Raw genomic sequence first — 21,215 nt, forward strand, 5'->3', positions numbered from 1 at the left:
TGCCATTCTTCCTTCTCTCTCTGCCTTCTTTGTTCTTCATGTAATTTCTGTGCTTTTTTATCTGTTGCCTCTTTCTTTTCTAACTCTCTCATTCTCTTCCTTCTCTTGGCATCTCGTGCTATTGAAACAGGATCATCGGGTATTATCTTGATCACCCTTTGTTTGATTTGCGGAGCGAATTTTTGCGGTGTAGTTGTAGTTGCTTGAGCTTCAGGTGTTGCCATTGCTTGATCTCCAATTGCTGTCGTTGCTTAATCTTCAGTTGCTGCCGTTGCATGAGCTCCAGGTCCTGTTTCTTGTGTTGGTCTATCATGAGCTGCAAATGCTCTGAAATCCGATAGAGGTGTGCGATTTGCATGTTGTAGTGGCTGGAGATCACCAAATATCTGTCGCATGGTGTTTTGATCCTCTGTAGTTGAATGTTGGGAGAGTGGTTGGGTGTTAGGAGCTAGTTCTTATGGTTGAGGCTGTGGATTTGCAGTGGTGGATTTTGTACGAGGTTGAGGTTGCGGATTTGCAGTGTTTTCAGTGGCAGTGGTGTCATCGTTGTGCAAGGTGGTGTGCTCTTGTATATTGTCCATGTTGTGCAAGATATGAGTGCGTGTACGTTTGGGCTTGAGAGGGTCTTCTAAAATGTGCAAACAAGAAATGAACTTTGAGTTATGAGTTTTGACTTATATAGTACTTAAACTTTTTAAAAATTTTAAAAACTCAATAAAATCGCTAAAAATTAAAAAAGACTCTAAAATATATGAAACTTGAACCATGGGACTAATAATTGTCACCTTTATAAATCACTTTGCATGACAATGCATGTTTACAATAGAAATGGTAAGTGTCAAAAGGAAATTAAATTTCCACCCAACGCCTGCCATCACACCGCCTTGTCTCCAACCAGCATTGGAATCAATCTTTTGCACTTGAAGCATGATATGATTGTGATCACCTCAAGCTAACCACTTTTTCTATTCTACATTTTAAATTTCTTTGTTCTCTTGTCTTTTTTCTCTCTCTCCCTGCTAAAACTCTGTAGAACCAATTGAACATCTCGTGAAGGGCATTGCTCTTTTTTCTTCCACCTCCATGTTGTGTATTTTTTAAATACACTACTTTTGCTTGATAGTGTGAGCGCTCCATCCGTTGGCTGCTCCAAATGCCTAATGAACCATAAGTGTCGAGGAAAAAAGCACTATAATGCGCAAAAAGAATGTGCTGAAAAAAAAACAAACTTTAGTTTCGCATACAGATGTATTTTGATTGAAAATATCAAATGTGCAACACACCATGTAATGTGTTATGTGTGTCGCCCCCCAAGCATCCACCATTTGTGCTATAAAACTATTGATTACAAACTTTAGGTTGGATATCTCATCATCGGTTAGCTTTGCCTTTTCGAGAAGACGAAAAATATCATCAGTAGACTGCCACACACGAGCACGCTTAATTCCTAGGGCTGCTTCATTACCTTTGTAGGTGGTAATGTCACACACCTTTTTCCACAACTGAAACTCATTGGGACTTTGGAAGTCTGAATAGTTTGAAAGCAAATGTCTAGCTTTACTACCACCCATACAAACTTTATTAGGGCGATCTTGTGTACTTCTAGATGCCTTCTTGTCTTTTGATAGCTCAACTGCACCCCCATGTAGACCAACGCTCGATAGAATAGATTCTAGTTCTCGTATACACTCTTCTCTTCTTTCTGCAAGCTCCATATTCCAAGAGTAATTAATATGGAGCATAAGCAACTTGTCAAGAATTCGTAGACGAGCATGAAGGGTGCACACATGCACATTTATCAGTGGTATTGAAAGATTAGGATCCCAATTTGGTGCTACCATGTACATGTGGTAGTGATGTGTGTGAACACACTAGGACCGTCGGGGCATATTTTCCCTCTTTAGGAGGTTTTTTCCCACGAGCATTGTATATACACCCATCACTCTAGGGCTATCTATCTTTCCATTCCACACTAAGTAACACTCTCTATTGTGTGCCTTGAGCTTCCTTCCTCTTCTCCAAGCTGTGTGTGTTTCTCTGCAACCCTAATTCCAACAATTGGTATCAGAGCAGGTTGCGTCCTCCCGGGCTTAGTCACCAGCTGCTCCAACACACGCCTACTCACTTTTTCCTATTTCAGTGAGCTTTGGCAAGCGTTCGCAGGTTGATAAAAATTTCGAGAGAAGCTCATAGAGCTCAGTGTGCTCAGATTTCTGATTCGGGCTCATTTCGGCCTATGTTTCCACTATAGGCAGCACTGCACAGGCTATTTCGTCATTTTGTGCAAAATTTCTTTCAGTGTCGTTTTTTGCATAACACATGTCTCATAGTCTTCTATGGTTTGTGCTATATAGCACGTGTTGTTCCCGCTCCGTTTCTCCTATTTTCGAGTAGTTTTCACATCAGGTGCAGCATTTACCATGGCTGACAACAACACAGATGTGTTCAAGATGTTTACTGTTGAGGACAGGTTGGATGGGGAAAACTACCCTATGTGGGGTTATATGATGCAACATGTTCTTGTGTCAAAGGGTGTCTGGAACATTGTGCAGGGCATTGATGTACGTCCTGGTTCTGAGGATGTAGGCGACGTTGAGGATGTTGCAGGTCTTGCTGCAAGGATTGCTGCTATTAGAGTTGATTTGCCTACAGTAGAACAAGCTCGTTGGGATGTAAAGGATGCACAGGCTCATGTATTGATTGCGTTGTCTGTGAAGCGCACCATTATTCCTCACATCCGTTCAGCAACATCTGCAAAACAAGCTTGGGATATTTTGGCTGGTCTTTATGCAAGTCGCAATGAGGCTAAAATTGCTTTGCTGCATAAAGAGTTGGAGTCGAAGATTATACATGAGGAAGATGATATGGACACTTTCCTTGCTAGTGTCAAGGATATCAATGAGCAACTTATTTCTGCAGGTGAAGTCATTTCAGACAGTTCCCTTGTGCAGACTGTTCTTGATGCCTTACATGATTCCGACTAGACTTTTGGTAGTACTTGGAGACTAATGACCCAAGGAAATCCTGAAGTTGTCAAGTTTCATGCATCATGCACATTGTTGTTGCAAGAGTCACTTTCCAGAAAAAACAGAACTAGGTAGCGTGCAGTTGAACATGCTTTTATTGCTTCTCAAAGAAAGGGTGGTAGTAGCAATGCGGCCACTTCTTATGGTTCTACCACAAGTGGCAAAGCTTCTGTTCCTAATGCTTCTGCTGGTAGCAATTCGTTTGGAAATTCTGGTGATAAGGGCAAAAAGAAGATGCATTGCTATTATTGTAAAGCTAATGATCACTTGATCAAGTCGTGTCCTAAGTTGAAGGCCAAAGAGGCTAAGAAGAAAGAGGGTGGTTCCACTACAAATGTTGGTTCCACTACAAATGTAGAAATGTTGAGTCTTCTGTGAAAGGAGACTGTGATGCTGATGTTGATGCAGAATGGGCTTTTAGTGCAGAGTGCACTTACAATCCTGTTGTCCATGATGCATGCTTGTCAACTGTTGCTGCTGCAGATTCACATGTGTGGTATTTCGACAATGGTGCTACAAAGCACATTACCTCACATCGTGAATTGTTCACCTCTCTCGAGTTTGTCCCTCATGGGAATTCAATCACTTGTGCCAACAATGCATCTTATCCGGTTCAGGGAGTTCGAAAGATTGTGCTTACTGCTGCAAATGGCAGTTCCTTCACACTTGTTGATGCACTTTATGTACCTGGGATCGAGAAGAATCTCTTATCGGTATCCGCACTTGCTAGACTTGGACTTGTAGTCAAATTTGTGGATGACAGATGTACAGTTCATGATCTCAGTTTTGGTGATGAAATTGTTGCATCTAGCCTTTTGTGTCGTGGGCTGTATAAGCTTACTTTGTATATATGACAAGTGTGGATAAAATTTTGCAAATGCTGTTGCAGATTCAAGGGCTATTTCAGATGCAAAACTTTGGCATGCACGTTTTGGTCATCTGACTTTTGCCAGTTTGTTGCGTTTGCAAAAATCTGATATGGTTGCTTCTTTGCCGCCTCTTGAAGCACCTGTCAAACATGTTTGTGAAGGCTATATTTTGGGTAAGATGCAGCGTTCTAAGTTTCCAAAGGATGGTTTAGTTTGGGCCACATGCAGGTTGCAGCTTGTGCATAGTGATGTTTGTGGACCCATGCAAACTCCGTCCTTGGGCAATTAGCTGTACTTCGTGACTTTCATTGATGATTACTCCAAGCATGCATGGGTATTTCCGCTTAAAGCGAAGTCTGAAGTTTTTATGCGCTTCAAACAATTTCTGGCTATGGCTGAAAATGTCTGGAAATGTACTATGGACACCCTCCGTTCCGATCGAGGGGGGGAGTATATGTCTCATGAATTTAATGCATTTCTGGCTAGTCGTGGGATAAAACACCAATGTAAAGTTCCCTATACACCTCAGCAAAATGGTGTTGCTGAGAGGAAAAACAAGTCACTAACGGAAATGGCACGATGTATGGTCAAAAGTCAAGCTTTGCCGCATTCTTTTTGGCTTGAGGTCATCATGTGTGCCACTTATGTACTGAACAGGTGTCCTACGAAAGCTTTGCAGTCTATTACTTCATATGAAGCATGGCATAATAGAAAGCCTTCTCTTGAGCACATGCGTGTTTTTGGCTATTTGGCATATGCTTTGGTGCCACAAACACAGGCAGAAAATTGGATGAGAAGGCTATCAAATGTATTTTTGTTGGTTATAGTGATGAAAGCAAAGGTTACAGGTTATATCATCCACAAACAAAGTGTATTCTGGTTTCACAGGATGTAGTGTTTGTCGAAGATTCTGTTCAGCCCTTGCTGTCATGTACTAGAGACAGTAATGTAATCTCACAAGACATTTATGACACTTTGTTGCCTCTTTTCAGTGGTGGAAATACGAATGTAATTTCCAATGAGGAAAATGTACAGCCTATGGGGGTTTGTGAAAATGTTACAGATCAGCCTATTACTGATGCAGATGTACATGATGTACTTGATGAGGAAAGGGCTGAAAATGAGAGGCTAGAGGTATGCAAAAATGGCTGGTGCATACATTGCATGACAGTAATTTGGATGCACCTTTGTCTAGTCGTACTCGTTCAGGCTCTCGCCATGCATCTTATGCATCAGATTGTTATGCTTTGGCTGTGTCTAGCTTACATGATGTTGAGGAACCTTTGTCTTTTGATGAAGCACAAAATTCAGAAAATTGGATGGCTGCCATGCAATCAAAATATGATGCACTTATAGAAAATGACACATGGACTTTATGTGATTTGCCTCCTGGCAAGAAGTCCATTGGTACGAACTGGGTGTACAAATTGAAATGCAAGCCGAATGGTGAGATCGATCGCCATAAGGCTCGACTTGTTGCAAAGGGTTATGCACAGCAAAAAAGCATAGATTATGAAGAGACTTTTGCTGCCACTTGTCATATGACTACTGTGCCTTTTTTAATGTGCATTGGCAGCTCATTTTGGTTGGGATGTACATCAATCAGACATTGTTACTTCTTTCTTGAATGGTGACATATTTGAGGAAGTTTATGTAATGCAGCCTCGCGATTTTGTCATAAAAGGACAAGAGGACAAAGTGTGCAGATGTAAGAAGGCTTTGTATGGGTTAAAGCAATCTCCTTATGCTTGGTATGAGAAATCTGACACTCATTTGGTTAAACGAGGCTTTTGTAACAATCCAACAAAAAGCACATTGTATGTAAAGCATGAGGGTGATATGTACTTCTCATTGTGGTTCTTTATGTCAATGATTTGTTGATCACTGGACCAAATGAGAGACATATTGCTGAATTTAAGTCTGATTTGAATGCTACTTTCAAGATGAAACATTTGGGGTTGTTGCATCATTACTTGGGTATACAGTTTAAGCAGTGTGATGGTGGTATTGCCTTGTGTCAAAAAAGTTACATAGAGACATTGCTATGTAAGTTTGGAGTTGAGGATTGCAAACCTATTGCCACTCCCATGGAAACAGGTTTGAAGTTGAGTCTACATGATGCTGGAAATCCTGTTGATGTCACTCTTTACCAAACTGTTGTGGGCTGCCTCATTTATGTATGCAACACGAGGCCGGATATTCAATTTGCAGTCTCACAGGTCCGCAGATTTATGCATAGCCCAGGGTCTAATCATTGGCAGGTTGTCAAGAGGATTTTCCGCTACCTTAGTGGCACTTTACATCTTGGCTTGTTTTATCCCAAGTGGGGATCATTTCCGCCAGACTTACATGCTTTTTCGGACTCAAATTGGGCTGCTTGTTTTGACACGCGAGTGTCCACAAGTGGTTTTTGTTTCATGCTTGGCAGTTCATGTATATCATGGTTGAGCAAGAAGCAACCTACTGTGGCCACTTCGAGTTGTGAGGCTGAGTATAGGGCAGTCTTTACAGCTACGGTTGAGTGTATATGGCTCAGACGCCTTATGGTTGATTTGGGTGTTGGACATCACACTGCCAACACTATCTACACTGACAGTCAGAGTGCATTGGCAGTTGCGAGGAACCCAATTTTTCATGCTCGCACAAAGCACATTGAGGTGCATTACCACTATGTCAGGGAGAGGCTCTCAGCAGGAGAGATCAGCTTGGCTTATGTGCCAACATAGGACAACCTTGCAGATCTTTTCACAATGGCATTGTCTCATGAGAAGCTTGAAGCTTTCCGCAAAGCTTTGAGCTTACTCCCCTTTGTGGACTGATCATGTCCTTAGGGCATGGCACTTCCCTTTACTCATGTGCCAGCTCTCGTTCATCGCATCAGTCCAGGGGGGATTTGTTACCATATACATGTGGTAGTGATATGTGTGAACACACTAGGACCGCCGGGGCATTTTTTCCCTCTTTATGACGTTTTTTCCCCCGAGCATTGTATATACGTCCATCACTCTAGGGCTGTCTATCTTTTCATTGCACACTAAGTAACACTCTCTATTGTGTGCCTTGAGCTTCCTTCGTCTTCTCCAAGCTGTGTGTGTTTCTCTGCAATCCTAATTCCAACATTTGGATCATCCATGTTTCAATTAGGAGGTACTTGCTGGTCACAACTAAGAATACCTTGAAACCATTGTTATAGTGCTTTATCCACTGCTTGTGTAGTGGGTACACCTTTTGCAGAGTTGATTGTTACTTTGCCTCCCTTACCCTTACCACCTTTCAACTTGCTGGCCTTTGCACCCTTGCCATCAGCTCCCATTGAGACTTTACTGTGGCAGCAATAAATGCATGGAAAGAGGGTCATTGCACCTTGCTTGCACCCTAACATACACTTGAGTGTTTTTAGGTCTCTTGCCAAATGCCACTCAACTTGGAACGTTCCCAGACCTGAGACATGCAATCTTTGTCCTTCTTGCTGTTGTCGAATGACATCAACGATTGTTGTACGTGTGATTGAAATACCATTTGAGAGTCTCATGTGTCTCGTGTGGGAGATGAAAAGCTGCCAGCCACCAAATATTTTTCTCTGATTGAACACCTAAACAAGTGTTTCCCTTCTCATTGGCATTTAGCTCCACATCAACACCCACCAAGGCCCTGCTCATCAACGTAACACGTACCCTTTCGAGCCGTTGACCTTTAACAACTTGGCACTCATCAAGTTTGAGTTAGGTCTTTGAGCGAGCTCAATGGAGAGAGCCTTTTTTTTTTTTTTTGGCCGCCCTCCCTAGCTCTCCTTCCTCCTCCTCTTGCCGCCCATGTGCCTCCTCCCCTCCACTTGCTTCTCCCCCTCAGCCTCTCGGGGGGTTCACTATGTGTAAAACTACCATATCACGTGCGTTCAAGACATGTTTGTAAAACCCCTTATCTGTGAATTTTGTTAAAAATATGATGTATCCTTTTCTTTTGAAATTTGTAAGTTTTTTTCAAATTTGAAAAAACAATTCCCTTCTGTATATATATTCCTGTAAGTTTCAAGAAATTTAAATACCCTTCTATTGAACTCACGTGATAGGTTACATTTTTATTAGGTGACCTCCCCGGGCTCAGCCTCCTCCTCCAACATCCTCCCTCCCCTCCACCTTCTTCCTCCATCTCCTCCTCTAGCCGCCATCCTCTTTCTCCTTACTCATCCCTCTCTTCTACCTCTCTCTCTCTCTCTCTCTCTCTCTCTCACCAATCCCTACCCCTCCCCCCACATTGCGATGTGGTTTTTTATCTAATTGAACCAAAAAGAAAACAATTACTCTGACTTGGGTGCATGTTCATGCTATTGCATGCTAAAATCATTTAGGCTACAATATTCGCACTCTCTCTCTCTCTCTCTCTCTCTCTCTCTCTCTCTCTCTGTGTGTGTGTGTGTGTGTGTGTGTGTGTGTGTGTGTGTGTGTGTGTGTGTGTGTGTGTGTGTGTGTGTGTGCTCCTCATCAGACCTTCTCTCTTCTCCTTTTCCACACTATTCCGCATACCGCCCCCCACATTGCAATATGTTTTTCTAACCCTTACACCCCCCTCTCTCTCTCCATCTCTCCATCTACTACTACCCTCTCTATTCTCCTCTACCCCACTAATCCCTACCCCTCCCCCCACATTGCGATGTGGTTATTTATCCAATTTAACAAAAAAGAAAACAATTACTCTGACATGGGTGCATGTTCACGCTATCGCATGCTTAAAATTAGGCTACAATATTTGCATTCTCTCTCTCTCTCTCTACCCTCTTGTCCTCCCATGTCTCTCTCTCTCTCTCTCTCTCTCTCTCTCTCTCTCTCTCTCACACACACACACACACACACACACACACACACACACACTCTTCTGTACATATCTGAAACCAAATAGATTAAAACAAAGAGAGAGTGTGGATAGTAATAAATGACCCAAATTACTGTATTTATTTGATGACGTTAACAGCTAAACATTGTTGTGTACACAATTATCTTGGTCCCTCATCACATGTACGTATCTAAATCCAAATAGATTAAAACAAAGATAGAAAGAGGAGACTAAAAAATGATCCAAATATTTTTATTTATTTGATGACGTTGAGTTACAATATAGCAGCTAAACATTGATGTGTACACAATGTTCTTGGTTCCCTCATCACATTTTAGGATGTGCCATGACCGCATCTCCTCCAAGACCATGTGTCGCCTCCGTTGTGTGCTCAACTTCCCCACCATGCGCTGCAGAAACTACAATCAAATTTTGGTTAGGGACAATGCTCTTAGCAAAAACTACATTAATACTAAAAGTTTACTAAGAAGTCGTAGAAGACAGTATTTGAAATTAATCACCTATTAAATGAATCCTATGACACACATTGCGTACTCTGTTTGAAAGGCGTGTTCTTGATATAATCCGTTGCTAATCCAAGATATGCATGAAGACCTTCTAGATATGGGAGTAAATTCATGAGGAGCACATTGTCGTTGCTCGCTCCATCGTAACTCCTTACTGTGACAAGAATATGTGGTGGGTTTTCAATTGCCTTCTCAGGATTGTCATCTACTAGAATGGTGTCCAGAGGGTCCTTGATGTATGAGGCTACCAATTCAGATCTAAAGTTCTTCACAAACACCAAATTGAATTTTGGATGCTTGCCTTCGCAGTGCCTCTCTTCACAGTGTCCTTGATGCAGGCAAAACTTAAAAAATGTCTTACCATACCCAGCCTCTTTGTATTTACTCTTAATTAAATAAAAAATGGGGGTTTGATTTTGCTCTTGCATGGAGCTCCAAACCCCTACATCGAATAGCTCAAACACCACCCTCTGTAATAGCAATATCCCTGGTCGCAATGACACACCCATTCGCCCTACATTTAGAATATTTGCAGCGTGGGAAGGAGCACTTTCCCACCGCCACCGTTTCAATAGGACACCGTTAACATCGAACACTATGAGTTTCCTTTTCACGTGGCAAGAAGGAACTTAGTGTGCCTGTGCCTTCACGATGGTCAATTACCAAATGGATCTTACTTAGCATCATATTAGGAGGGATACATAATTCAATCTTTCACACTACTCGAGGAAGAAAGACACTTACCATTACATAGATGTTGCAATTCTTCCATTGACTCTTGTCGATCTAGCAATAGTACATGTCGACCCATTCGCAGCCCCGGACATGCCAGAAGACCGCAACCATCATAAATTTGTAATACTACATTACCCTCCTCTGTATAGAAAGAGAGTAGCTTCTCGTGTAAAGTTGGACTTCTCTCCATGCCCCCTGAAGAGATATCATCATTCTAAATGCATGTCTAGAAATTTAGATAAGCAAATACAATGGAGGTGAACTCGTTGAAAACTCATGGCATACCTCGCCAAGGACAGCCATCCGTTTTGAGTTGCCAATGATTGGCATTGTAGTAATCAAAGATAACGTCCGAATCAGGCTTTTGATTCAATCTATAGGCACAAATTTTACGGAATACAACGATTTCCAAGCATCGCATTTGTGGGACTCAAGACTCATAATGAGGACACACTCTATCACACACTAATTTTCCAAAGCAAGCAAGTAGTTTTACCTACTGTAACACCATCGTGGAGGCTGAATGGAGTAGCACACAGGACGATAGTTGTATGGTCAATATAGTACCCATTTTGATTTGCTAGGTCGATAATGCCCATGCATGTTCTCGACGGCATATCAACACTAGATTTCCCTTCTCATCAAGATACTCCCTGGCAATACCAAAAACCTTTTGGATTTGATTGATTTGGAAATGGTTCCATTTGGGGATATTGGGTAATGTTATTCCGACGACGCTTGTGTTGGTTGGTAGATGACAAAATATTGCATAGCAACCTGCATTTGTTGTCCCGCCGAAAGCTTCGCCTAGCTACTATAGAAATTTTTGTGAGTAGGGCACCTACATCTCCCTTGCCCATCTCGTCAGCTGCTCCCATAGGATCAATAGCTAAAACCGCAGAATCTGATTTTAAAGAAATGAATATCCAGTTAGTAAGGTGAGACAATAATACCAGGAGTACCTCAAGTTGTTAGCATACCAGAGCTATGTGCCATTGAATTATGCGCTTCATCGTGAGGTGGAGTGTTGCATTGCACCATGACATCTGGATATAACAAACATATAAGTGACTGTATTTTAAATACTTAAAGATATCTTCTCGTTGTTGCTACACACTTGCTCACCTCCAACAAGAAGAGCAGGATCTCTGCGGTGACCAGTCTCTGCTACAATAGACAATCCTGTTGAAACTTTGGTTATTGTGCCATTCGCATCATGGGAAGGAAGATGTTGAAGGCATTTGTTCAAAGGGCTGACCTGTACAGCCGAATGTGGTTGAATGTCCTCTAGATTTTGTTTTCTCCAATACTGCAACACCTTCAACAAAGTAACGTTGGTTTTGTTTAGTCTTACATCAACATAGAGAGAGAGAGAGAGAGAGAGAGAGAGAGAGAGAGAGAGAGAGAGAGAATGGCCGACAGAGAGGACAGGGAGAGAGAGAGAGAGAGAGAGAGAGAGAGAGAGAGAGAGAGAGAGAGAGGATGGGTTTTGTTTAGTCTTACATCAACATAGAGAGAGAGAGAGAGAGAGGATGGCCGACGGAGAGGACAGGGATGGAGAGAGGGAGAGAGAAAAGGAGAGGGAGAGGGAGGATGGCCAATGGAGAGGACACGGATGGAGATAGAGGACTAGGAGGAGAGGTGAGGGACAAGAAGAGGAAGAAAGAAAATTGGTGGGAGGGATACAGGAGAAGGGAAGAGGAGAGGTGGAGAGGATGAGGGATAGAGAGAGGATAGCTAAGAGGGGAGGAGATGGTGAGAAGGAAGGGGGTAGAGAGGTAGGAGGATAGGATGAGGTGGTAGAGAGGGAGGAGGAGAAAAGAAGGGAGGACCATACCTGTCTGGAGCAACAACATAAAATGGTACTCTCAATCTTTATTCCTCTTTTTATACTGTAGAGAGGGGAGAGAGAGACACACATATAAAACACACACACACAGACACACAATAAAGGCGAACATGCTTTGCTGCAAATTCAAACAACAGCAAGCGTCGATCTAGATTAGCACACTCTAGTCATAAGGGGTATACATAAGGAGACATTTCACAAGGGGTATACATCTTTAATCTGTGTTCTTAAATGATTTGGAGCATGAAAGTATCGGCATGAAGGTCTTTGACATTTTCCACGAAGATAATCTTGGCAAACCTGCAGAAATTGGTCGCCAAAAGTACGTCAAGAATACAAAAAAAAAACTGCCGACACACTTAAGAGCATTATCACATGGAATCTGTCTTACAACAATATAATCACCATCACCACTTTCAGGAATATGGTGAGCATATCGGTATTCCACGAGTAAAATCTCTGCATACATGTGCCCATACATGCATAATTACATAAATTATGTCAGACTGCCAATTTCCAACCCACCACAAAAGAAATCAGCGCCATCAAAGGTATCAGATGGGCTTTTCAAACTAGCTTAGAGCACTACACATAGAGCTATGATACACCTCTTAATATCAAGACCCAGATCCTTCAACCTTCTGCAAGTATTGGAATCGCTAGGGTGGAATCATATCTTTTAATATAGGTCTCTGCTGAGTTTGCTCATACGCCATCTTTCCAAGTACGAGAGAGAGAGAGAGAGAGAGAGAGAGAGAGAGAGAGAGAGAGAGAGAGAGAGAGAGAGAGAGAGAGAGAGAGAGAGAGAGAGAGAGAGAGAGAGAGAGAGAGGGCATCATGGCTGCCACACTGGCAGAGTGGAAGCTGACTCTGAGAGTCTGACCTCCCGACTCGGTGCCTGAGGCCGGTGGCCCTTGTCACTCCAGGCTTGTCAATCGAGGGGACACCCTTTTGGGATGAGTTTATGTGTTGTTGCAGCTCGGAGACAGGAATCACGAGGGGTGGTGCAACTTCCTTGACCGCTTGCCGGAGAGAGAGAGAGAGAGAGAGAGAGAGAGAGAGAGAGAGAGAGAGAGAGAGAGAGAGAGAGAGAGAGAGAGAGAGAGAGAGAGAGAGAGAGAGCTTACTTGGGAGTACGAGTAGACAAGCTGGTGGGCGCTTTCTTGGGAGCCGATGCCTGCGTAGGCGCGTCGAGGGCAGCGTAGGCACAGAAGGCAGATAAAAACGTAGGGAGCAATAGCAATATCGCTATTGCTCCTTTTTTTGGGTTCAGAACTTGGTTTCAAGCAACTTCAAAGTTGACCATCCTGGCTACTCAAAGATTCTACTTTAAAGTGCACCATCGTGGCCTTAGCATGTGAGCACTCTCAACTTGCACGATGCCAGGTACAACTCGCATTCTAGCGCTCATCCGCCCTACCTCCCCAACAACAGTTTCACTGCATTTGATCTCCTTGTGATAGTTGAACCCGCAGTCTTACCCACCACAAGCAACATGAGAACTCCGCAGCTAGCATTGAGCTATCTGTAGCATCTCCCTTGAATTCTAAAGCGAATTTCCGTGATTCAAAAGTCAACCACATGTGTCTGACCCTTACAAGTTGTGGCTTCTACTTGTTGCTACCACGTGCTTAAAAGATATCGTGCTTATTTCTTAATTTGTATGTGCTTGATAGGAGGACAATACGATGGTTGTTTAATTTTATTTTATTGGAAAAATTACCAAAATACCTCTCTAATTTGTGGAAATTCCAAGAATACCCTTGTATTTATTTTGGTTGGATTGTTCAAGATTTTCTACTCTTTATTCCCTTTTGACAATTGAGATCGGTTTTTGAGAGCTTATCCTGTAGTTAAATTACCTCACAAAATGGAAATCATGTCTAAAATTAATGAAGCAATTCATCTTCAAAGCCTACATAATCAACTCAAATTCTAGTTTTATCATCTTGTATTGATAGACATTCGGCCTTCTTATAAAAACCTACAATTTTTACCATCTTTGACCATCTTTTAGGGAACGTAGGTTCTTACCCATTGCAGCTCGACTCAGAAAGCTCCATGTTTTGCAATAGTACCACCACAACCTTGGAGCAACATCAATGAGCGTGCAATCCTTCCAGAGTTTTGACATGTTTAATGGAAGCTACAACCCAGCAAGATTGCAAGATGAGGGAAGGTTGCATCAACGAGATACCGTACATTCAGTATGTGTATGTGTGTGTGAGAGAGAGAGAGAGAGATTAACAAAAAAGAAAAGTGTGTGTGTGTGTGTGTGTGTGTGTGAGAGAGAGAGAGAGAGAGAGAGAGAGAGAAGAAGAAGAAGAAGAAGAACAGAGTTTTAACGTGGTATGAACAAACTCCTCTTTTTTTTTTGTAACCATTTCAACATCCACCCTCCCTACTCTCAACATTTCACTTGTATCAAGGAGTTATATAAAGAGATGGCTCAATACAGCTTACCATTTTTCTCCATCTTTTAGTTATCTCTCCTCCTCCACCTCTCTACTTAACTTCACTCACCATCTCTACTCCTCTACCTCTCTACTTAGCATCACTCACCATCCCTCATTTCTACTCCAACCTCTCTCTCATCTCTACTCCAACCTCTCCCTCCCTTAACTATCTATACAAACCTCTATCCACTCTACCTCAATTCTCTCCTCCAACCTCTCTCTCTCTCTTGACTATCTATAAAATCCTCTATCTACTCTACCCCATTTCTCTATCATCTTTCCCTCCAGTTGTCCCTCCCTTCACTACATCCACATACCTTTGTCCACTCTACCTACATCCTGTGCTCAGGGCACCTTCACTACTATCTCTCACTCTCTCCTCTATCTCCCCTTCTCATCCTCTCCTCCTGTCCCTCACTTTGCCAACACATTCCTCCCACCTCCATCTCTCTCTCTCTCTCTCTCTCTCTCTCTCTCTCTCTCTCTCTCTCTCAATGGAAAGCTCTCATTTCATTGTTCACGTGGGTGGTGTGGGGGTTGGCAAACCACACCACCTATCATCGGAAGGATCTTTGTTGGTTCTATCTGAAGCTAACATAAATGCACCAGCTGGTTATAATGTGTTTGCCCTAGCAAAATCTGTTGAAGGTAAACCGTTAACATTTCCTTTGCAGAATGCAGGTAAAGGTAATAGCTCTCCTCTTTATGTTTTGGATGCTAAAGTTTCCACAGAGTATGTTGCATTCTTGGATTCCCCTGTGAAAGCTACTACAACACAATTTGTCGACATAGTGTTGCTTTCTTCTGATGAAGAGAAATAAGCCTTTCACTTTGACCCCACCAACAAAACACCCAAAAATGGGGTGATCGACCTAGATTCCCCACTACAAGAGGGATGTAAGAAGGATTGGGCCCGATCAGTGATTCCTTTAGCATAGTGGATCTAGCGTTACATCCCACTATGAGATCTCCGAAGCTAAAGACCTTGATCGCATCATCGGAATGGGAGTGGGTGGAAGAAATTCCATCAAGCTACAATGGAAACATGGTGTTTGAATTTCCACCTCAGCCTAATATCGAGAGGTCAACTATGGATAGAATGGAGCAATCAGTGGATGGTCATGTGTGGACAAAACCAACAACCACAAACATCAAATTTCCAGCAACTATAAGGAAAATCTATTGCAGAGGTGATTTCGAATGTGTGTTTGCAGAGTGCTCGCAACTGTTATCTACAGGAATACCCAACCAATAGTCTTGGACAGGTATTCCTTATTCTTTTCTTTTATGTACAAGGGAAGAGTGTCAAAATCACAATTGTAGGCATGGAATAACAGGTAAACTAATTGAGAGACCAATGCTAAATGGTGACTTGCAAAAGTATGGAACCTTGAAGTACTTCTATTGTCAACATGTGCCTGCTATTCGAAAAACCTGCGACTGCCAAGTTTACTACATAATGCCAACCGACAAACGCTATTCTTGAACCATGGTGCACCAAGGCTTCCATGACCATGATGTCAAACTAGGGTCATCGAAAAGTACCATTGCAAGGGTGAAGTCTTTGGTGGCTGAGGCCGTTGATTCGCTTGGCATTCAAGCTAGGCCAAGAAAAATCCAAATGGAGGTGGTTAAGCTTATTTCCCAATCTGTCCTTCAACCTTCTTCAGGTGAATGCACGTCACTTGGACAAGTAGAGTTGTCAATTCTACTTCAAGAAATATTTCCTCTTGTTAAAAGCCAAAGGTATGGGAAATGCATTTTAATATACTTTATAAACTTAAAGTCTTATATATTTCTAAACTTTCATGATGTTCTCCGCAAAATTAAGAATTGGGTGCATAAATTTCGTGGGGAGTCGAGTGCTCGTGGAGAGGAGTCATTGATAATTGACTTAAAGAGACGCTTGACATTTGTGTTTATCCACGGAATGCTTTTTCCAGGTCAATCTAATAGAGAGGAGGATAGATGTTTTGTATTCAAGATGTCAACAACAAGACAAGTCCTGGCTCAAGCATAGATCTTGTCAATAGAATGCGAAGAAATGGAAATGGAGATCTAAAAAGAGTGTGGGTTTGCTTTGATCACGTTCGACGGGTAGAAGGATGGACAACCATGGCACCACATGTTTACGATCCAAGGCAAGTTTTAATTTAATTCTTTTAATTTTATGTTCAATACATCCTACAACCTATTCTAGAACAAATTCTAGAATACTCAACACATATTGACACATACTTAAATGTTAATGTGGCTTTGTGTTGATGTTCAGTGTCCAAGAATTAATGACAATTGCCATATGTGAGATGAAAGAAGAGGACACTACAGCACATATTATATTTTGGCAACAAATGATTAACGTGCTAGAGCGCAATGGGGTGCCCCAACCAGATTTTGCTGGCTTTATGGCAGATGAAGCCCAAGAAAACTGGAATGCGGTGCGCACAATTTTCAATGGAGGTCCGGATATGGTGATGAAAGGTAGGGAGATATCATGCCTTTTCCATTGGGATCAGAGTCTAGAGTTTCACACCACAAAATTTGTTATCAATGCATTTCAAGACGAGCACAAGCAAATGTGTCGAATGTGGCGGTGCGCGCAAAGCAGTGAAGATGCAGAGGCCCAATATCGGTTCATTCGAGCTTGGTGGGCAACAGGAAAGATGGCAGATGGGAATCTAGGCCCAATGGAGCTGGTTGAGTTGGTGGCATGTGAGGTACCCTCATTGGAGGAGGGAAATTGTTGGTGTAAGTTTTCAAATTTATTCTAGAATAGGTTGTAGGATGTCCATTTAATTAGACCCTTCATGATATCAATGAAATATATTAATTTCTTTTTTTGTAGGCTTTAGATGACTATTGCATCGAGGTCATCCCTCGAACAAATCTCTCAGAGTCACGTCACACTTCATGGCTAGCAGGTGAAGGTCACAAGCCTAAAATTTCTTTGTACGATGCAACAGTTTCGGATATTGGGAACGCTCTTCTTCAACAATCCAAAAGAATGGCATATACAGAGGGTAAGTATATAGGAAGCGGACCAAGCATAAGCAAGATGAGAGACAAGGCAGCTTCACGACAATTTCACACACCTATTCCATCACAGAGTAGCCGTGTTGTGAACGATGTAATTGGAGGAACTGATCTTCCAAAGGTGTCAGAGTTTTTTGGAGACCGGGTTACAATGATAAGGCGACGCAAGACGTTCGGCAATGTTATAGGCGAGGAGGCAAATAGTTCACACAGGCCAGAGTATGTCACTCAAAATGTTGCTCGATAAAGAAAGGCTCGAAAGTGTCATTTGGAGATGCATCACAGGTAATCCAAGATCACTCTACGAACGACGAGAATGACGGGGTAACAATTAGGGCCATCGAGGTTGACATAAATGACACCATGTGGGCAATCCACAGGTGCAAACTAGGGTCTAAGTTCACTTGCCAAGGAAAAATCAAAGGAGGAAAGTGCAAGAAAAAGGTGAATTTATGCAAAGAGGGAACAACGGCACCAAGTTTTTGGGGGAAACGCAACTGGGAGGGGCGTAACAATGAGACATGGGTATGGTTTTGTAGTGATGATGTCAAACATGTGTGGGATGTATGTCCATATATTGTGATGCGGCCTCCAAGACCTCCGCTTGAGTGGCCAGTTGCACAGGGCACGAACTTAATAGCGCTGGAAGTAAAGTCTCTGCAACTAGCGGGGTTTCATATCGCAACAAAAACTATGGAAGTGCAAGGGCAAAGACGTGCGGGCAAGTATAGGACAGGTGTTTCTGAAGAGGCATCGAAAAGGATTGACAGTGCTTTAGGACTAGAAATGGTCATCGAACAAGTGGAAATGGTAAAGATCGGTAAGCATGAAGTCTTCATTGCAGTAACACCAAACTCGAAGTTACGTGGTGAGAAATATCGAGTCACAATAGCTAGGAATCCTAGTTGTACTTGCAGAGACTTACAAAGGAGGTCAGGGGAAGGAATGACCTATGTGGCTTGCAAACACTTGTATTATATCTACTTGAGAGTGTTTGGAATGGACATAAACAACAACATGTTCATTCATCAGTCTAGTCTGGCTGATAACGAGCTCAAGACTTTACTGAGTGCAAAAAGACTGTTGTAATAATCTAGCATTTGTTGTGCTATCACATTTACCTTGAGTTGTGCAAACGATGATATTTGTTTTGAGTTTTCAACAAAGTGAATTCTATCATTGTTGTCTTTTGATATGCAATTAGTGAATGTGTGATGAGAGAGAGAGAGAGGGGGGGGGGTAGAGATAGACAAGTGAGAGAGAATGAGAGACAAAGTCAAGAAAATAAAGAGAGAGAGACAGATTGATAGAGAGAGAGAGAGAGTGAATTCTATCATTGTTGTCTTTTGATATGCAATTAGTAAATGTGTGATGAGAGAGAGAGAGAGAGAGAGAGAGAGGGGGGGGGGGGGGGGATAGACAAGAGAGAGAAAGAGAGACAAAATCAAGAAAATAAAGAGAGAGACAGATTGAAAGAGAGAGAGAGAGAGAGAGAGAGAGAGAGAGAGAGAGAGAATTCTATCATTGTTGTCTTTTGATATGTAAATAGAGAGAGAGAGAGAGAGAGAGAGAGAGAGAGAGAGAGAGAGAGAGAGAGAGGGGGGGGGGGGGTAGAGATAGACAAGTGAGAGAGAAAGAGAGACAAAATCAAGAAAATAAAGAGAGAGACAGATTGAAAGAGAGAGAGAGAGAGAGAGAGAGAGAGAGAGAGAGAGAGAGAGAGTGAATTCTATCATTGTTGTCTTTTGATATGTAAATAGAGAGAGAGAGAGAGAGAGAGAGAGAGAGAGAGAGAGAGAGAGAGAGAGAGAGAGAGAGAGAGAGAGGAGGTCCTTGAGTAGCGAGAGAGAAAGAGAGAGGGAGGGAGGGAGAGAGGGCGAGAGAGAGAGAGAGAGAGAGAGAGAGAGAGAGAGAGAGAGAGAGTGTTGGGGGGAGGGGGGGGAGAGAGAGACATTTGTGTGTGTGTGTGTGTGTGTGTGTGTGTGTGTGTGTGAGAGAGAGAGAGAGAGAGAGAGAGAGAGAGAGAGAGAGGAGGTCCTTGAGTAGCCCACTAGAAGGAAGAGTGGGAGGAGAACCGGCGGCAATGGGCAGTGGTGGTAGGAGGAGGAGTGGCAGATGGTGGTAGTGAGCTAACACCACCAACCACTGGTGCTAGGTGGGAAAAAAAAAAAGCTTGCTCTAAAGCTCGCTCCATAACCACCCCCATTAAGTTTCATAACAAATATCACTTTCCCATCACACTCTTCTTGTGTCAACCCATAAAATCTTATCATTGACTCTTGGAGCTTCAACAAGTCAACATACACATTGTTGAACTCGTTGTAGCGGAATACTTTGTTGTCATCTAATGGCATGTCATCCTTCACATATTGAAATCCGCCCAACAAGCTTGCAACATCATTATTGGCGCACTTTTTTGCAACACTGACACTGTAAGGCGTTGGCAAAAACCGAAACAAACCTTTTGTTTGATGATCGAGTGTGACACTTTTATACAAAGCTTCATAGGCCTTGAAACTTATTCCTGCGCTATCACACACCTCCATCATCTCTTGAGGCGACACAATGTCCTTTAGCTCACTGAAATACTTTTGCGGCAAAACATTAGCAGTGGCAGCATTGGATGGATCATCTAGTAACTCAACCAACATTAGCAGTGGCAGCATTGGATGGATCATCTAGTAACTCAACCAACTCCTTTGGCTTGATGATATGCTGTAGCAGAGCACGTCCGGTTGTTTGAGCATCGGGATCAATTCCCATCATCATTCGAGCCAAGTTTCTGCATATTGAATTACCATTACACAAACCTATAGAATATATAGGAAATCAAAATCTTGCATCAGTATTCTTACCAAGTTTGACAGGCACGTTTCTTTCGAGCTCCACCACTTGAGGATAGCAAGGACATCACTTGTCAAGCGCTTATGAATGTCCATTGTTTTCTATTAATAGCTTTTGAATTGTCTTCTTACAGTGCTACCAAACTTATTGTTGGTCACCTGAGTACCACAAATAAGGATTACAATATAGAAGGTTTCAGTACTACGATCAAAAAGTGCCTTTACAAACAGACTCAACTTCTTGTGGATGGAGGGTGCTTGCCAATGCATGGAGATATCTTGAGTCAAGGTGCAGGATGACTACACTCACTGTAAGTGTGTATCTCATGTGCCATTGATTTATTTTGATTTCTTAACTATGTATGTATGTACTCATGTCATTTCATTCCTTTTTCTATTAGTTCCAGTTGCATGACTATCCAGAGTCTTGGTTCACGTGGGTGAGAGAGAAAGTTGTTTCTATGGTTTTGGAAAGATCAATAAACCCAAATGATCCAAAATCTCCTTTGCCACCAAAGATAGATAGAGTCACCAAGGGTTTGGATGCAAAAGAAAATGGATCACAAGAAGAAGATTCCTGCAAAGAATATCCATACAAAGAAAAGCCCTTCAAAGAAAAGGGATCACAAGAAGAAGATTCCTACAAAGAAGAGCCATGCCAAGAAGAGTCCTGCCAAGGGAAAGAGTCCCACCAAGAAGAAGAGCCTTGCAAAAAAACAAAGCAGATACAAAGGGCCATCCATTCCACTCACCATTGAAATTGAAGGTTCAAAAGTGTCGTACAACTAAGAACAGTAAGGGGGAGGCACCTAGCTCACCTTTCAAGCTACCATTCATGCTGCCAAAGAAGGTTGCCAAGTCACCCAAGCCAACCACTCCTCAGGAGCCCAAAGCACCAACCCCTGCCAAGTCCTGCGTGCCAAGCCTTGAGGAGCCCAAGTCACCATCACCCACTCCTGAACTTTCACCCCCTTCTGAACACAAAAGAAAAAGGGTCTCTGAGGATGCAGAATCCTCTCACGCAAAAAGAAAAGCGGAGTTTCATGA

The 21,215-nt window shown here is 42.5% G+C and overlaps 1 pseudogene; it reads left to right on the forward strand.

Moving 5' to 3' along the window:
• Positions 1-17,347: 17,347 nt before the first annotated feature.
• Positions 17,348-18,414, forward strand: LOC147450558 (uncharacterized; annotated as a pseudogene).
• Positions 18,415-21,215: the final 2,801 nt, after the last annotated feature.

The sequence above is a fragment of the Adiantum capillus-veneris genome, chromosome 9 (genome assembly GCF_014529385.1).
Source record: "Adiantum capillus-veneris isolate H3 chromosome 9, ASM1452938v2, whole genome shotgun sequence".
NCBI lineage: Eukaryota > Viridiplantae > Streptophyta > Polypodiopsida > Polypodiales > Pteridaceae > Adiantum > Adiantum capillus-veneris.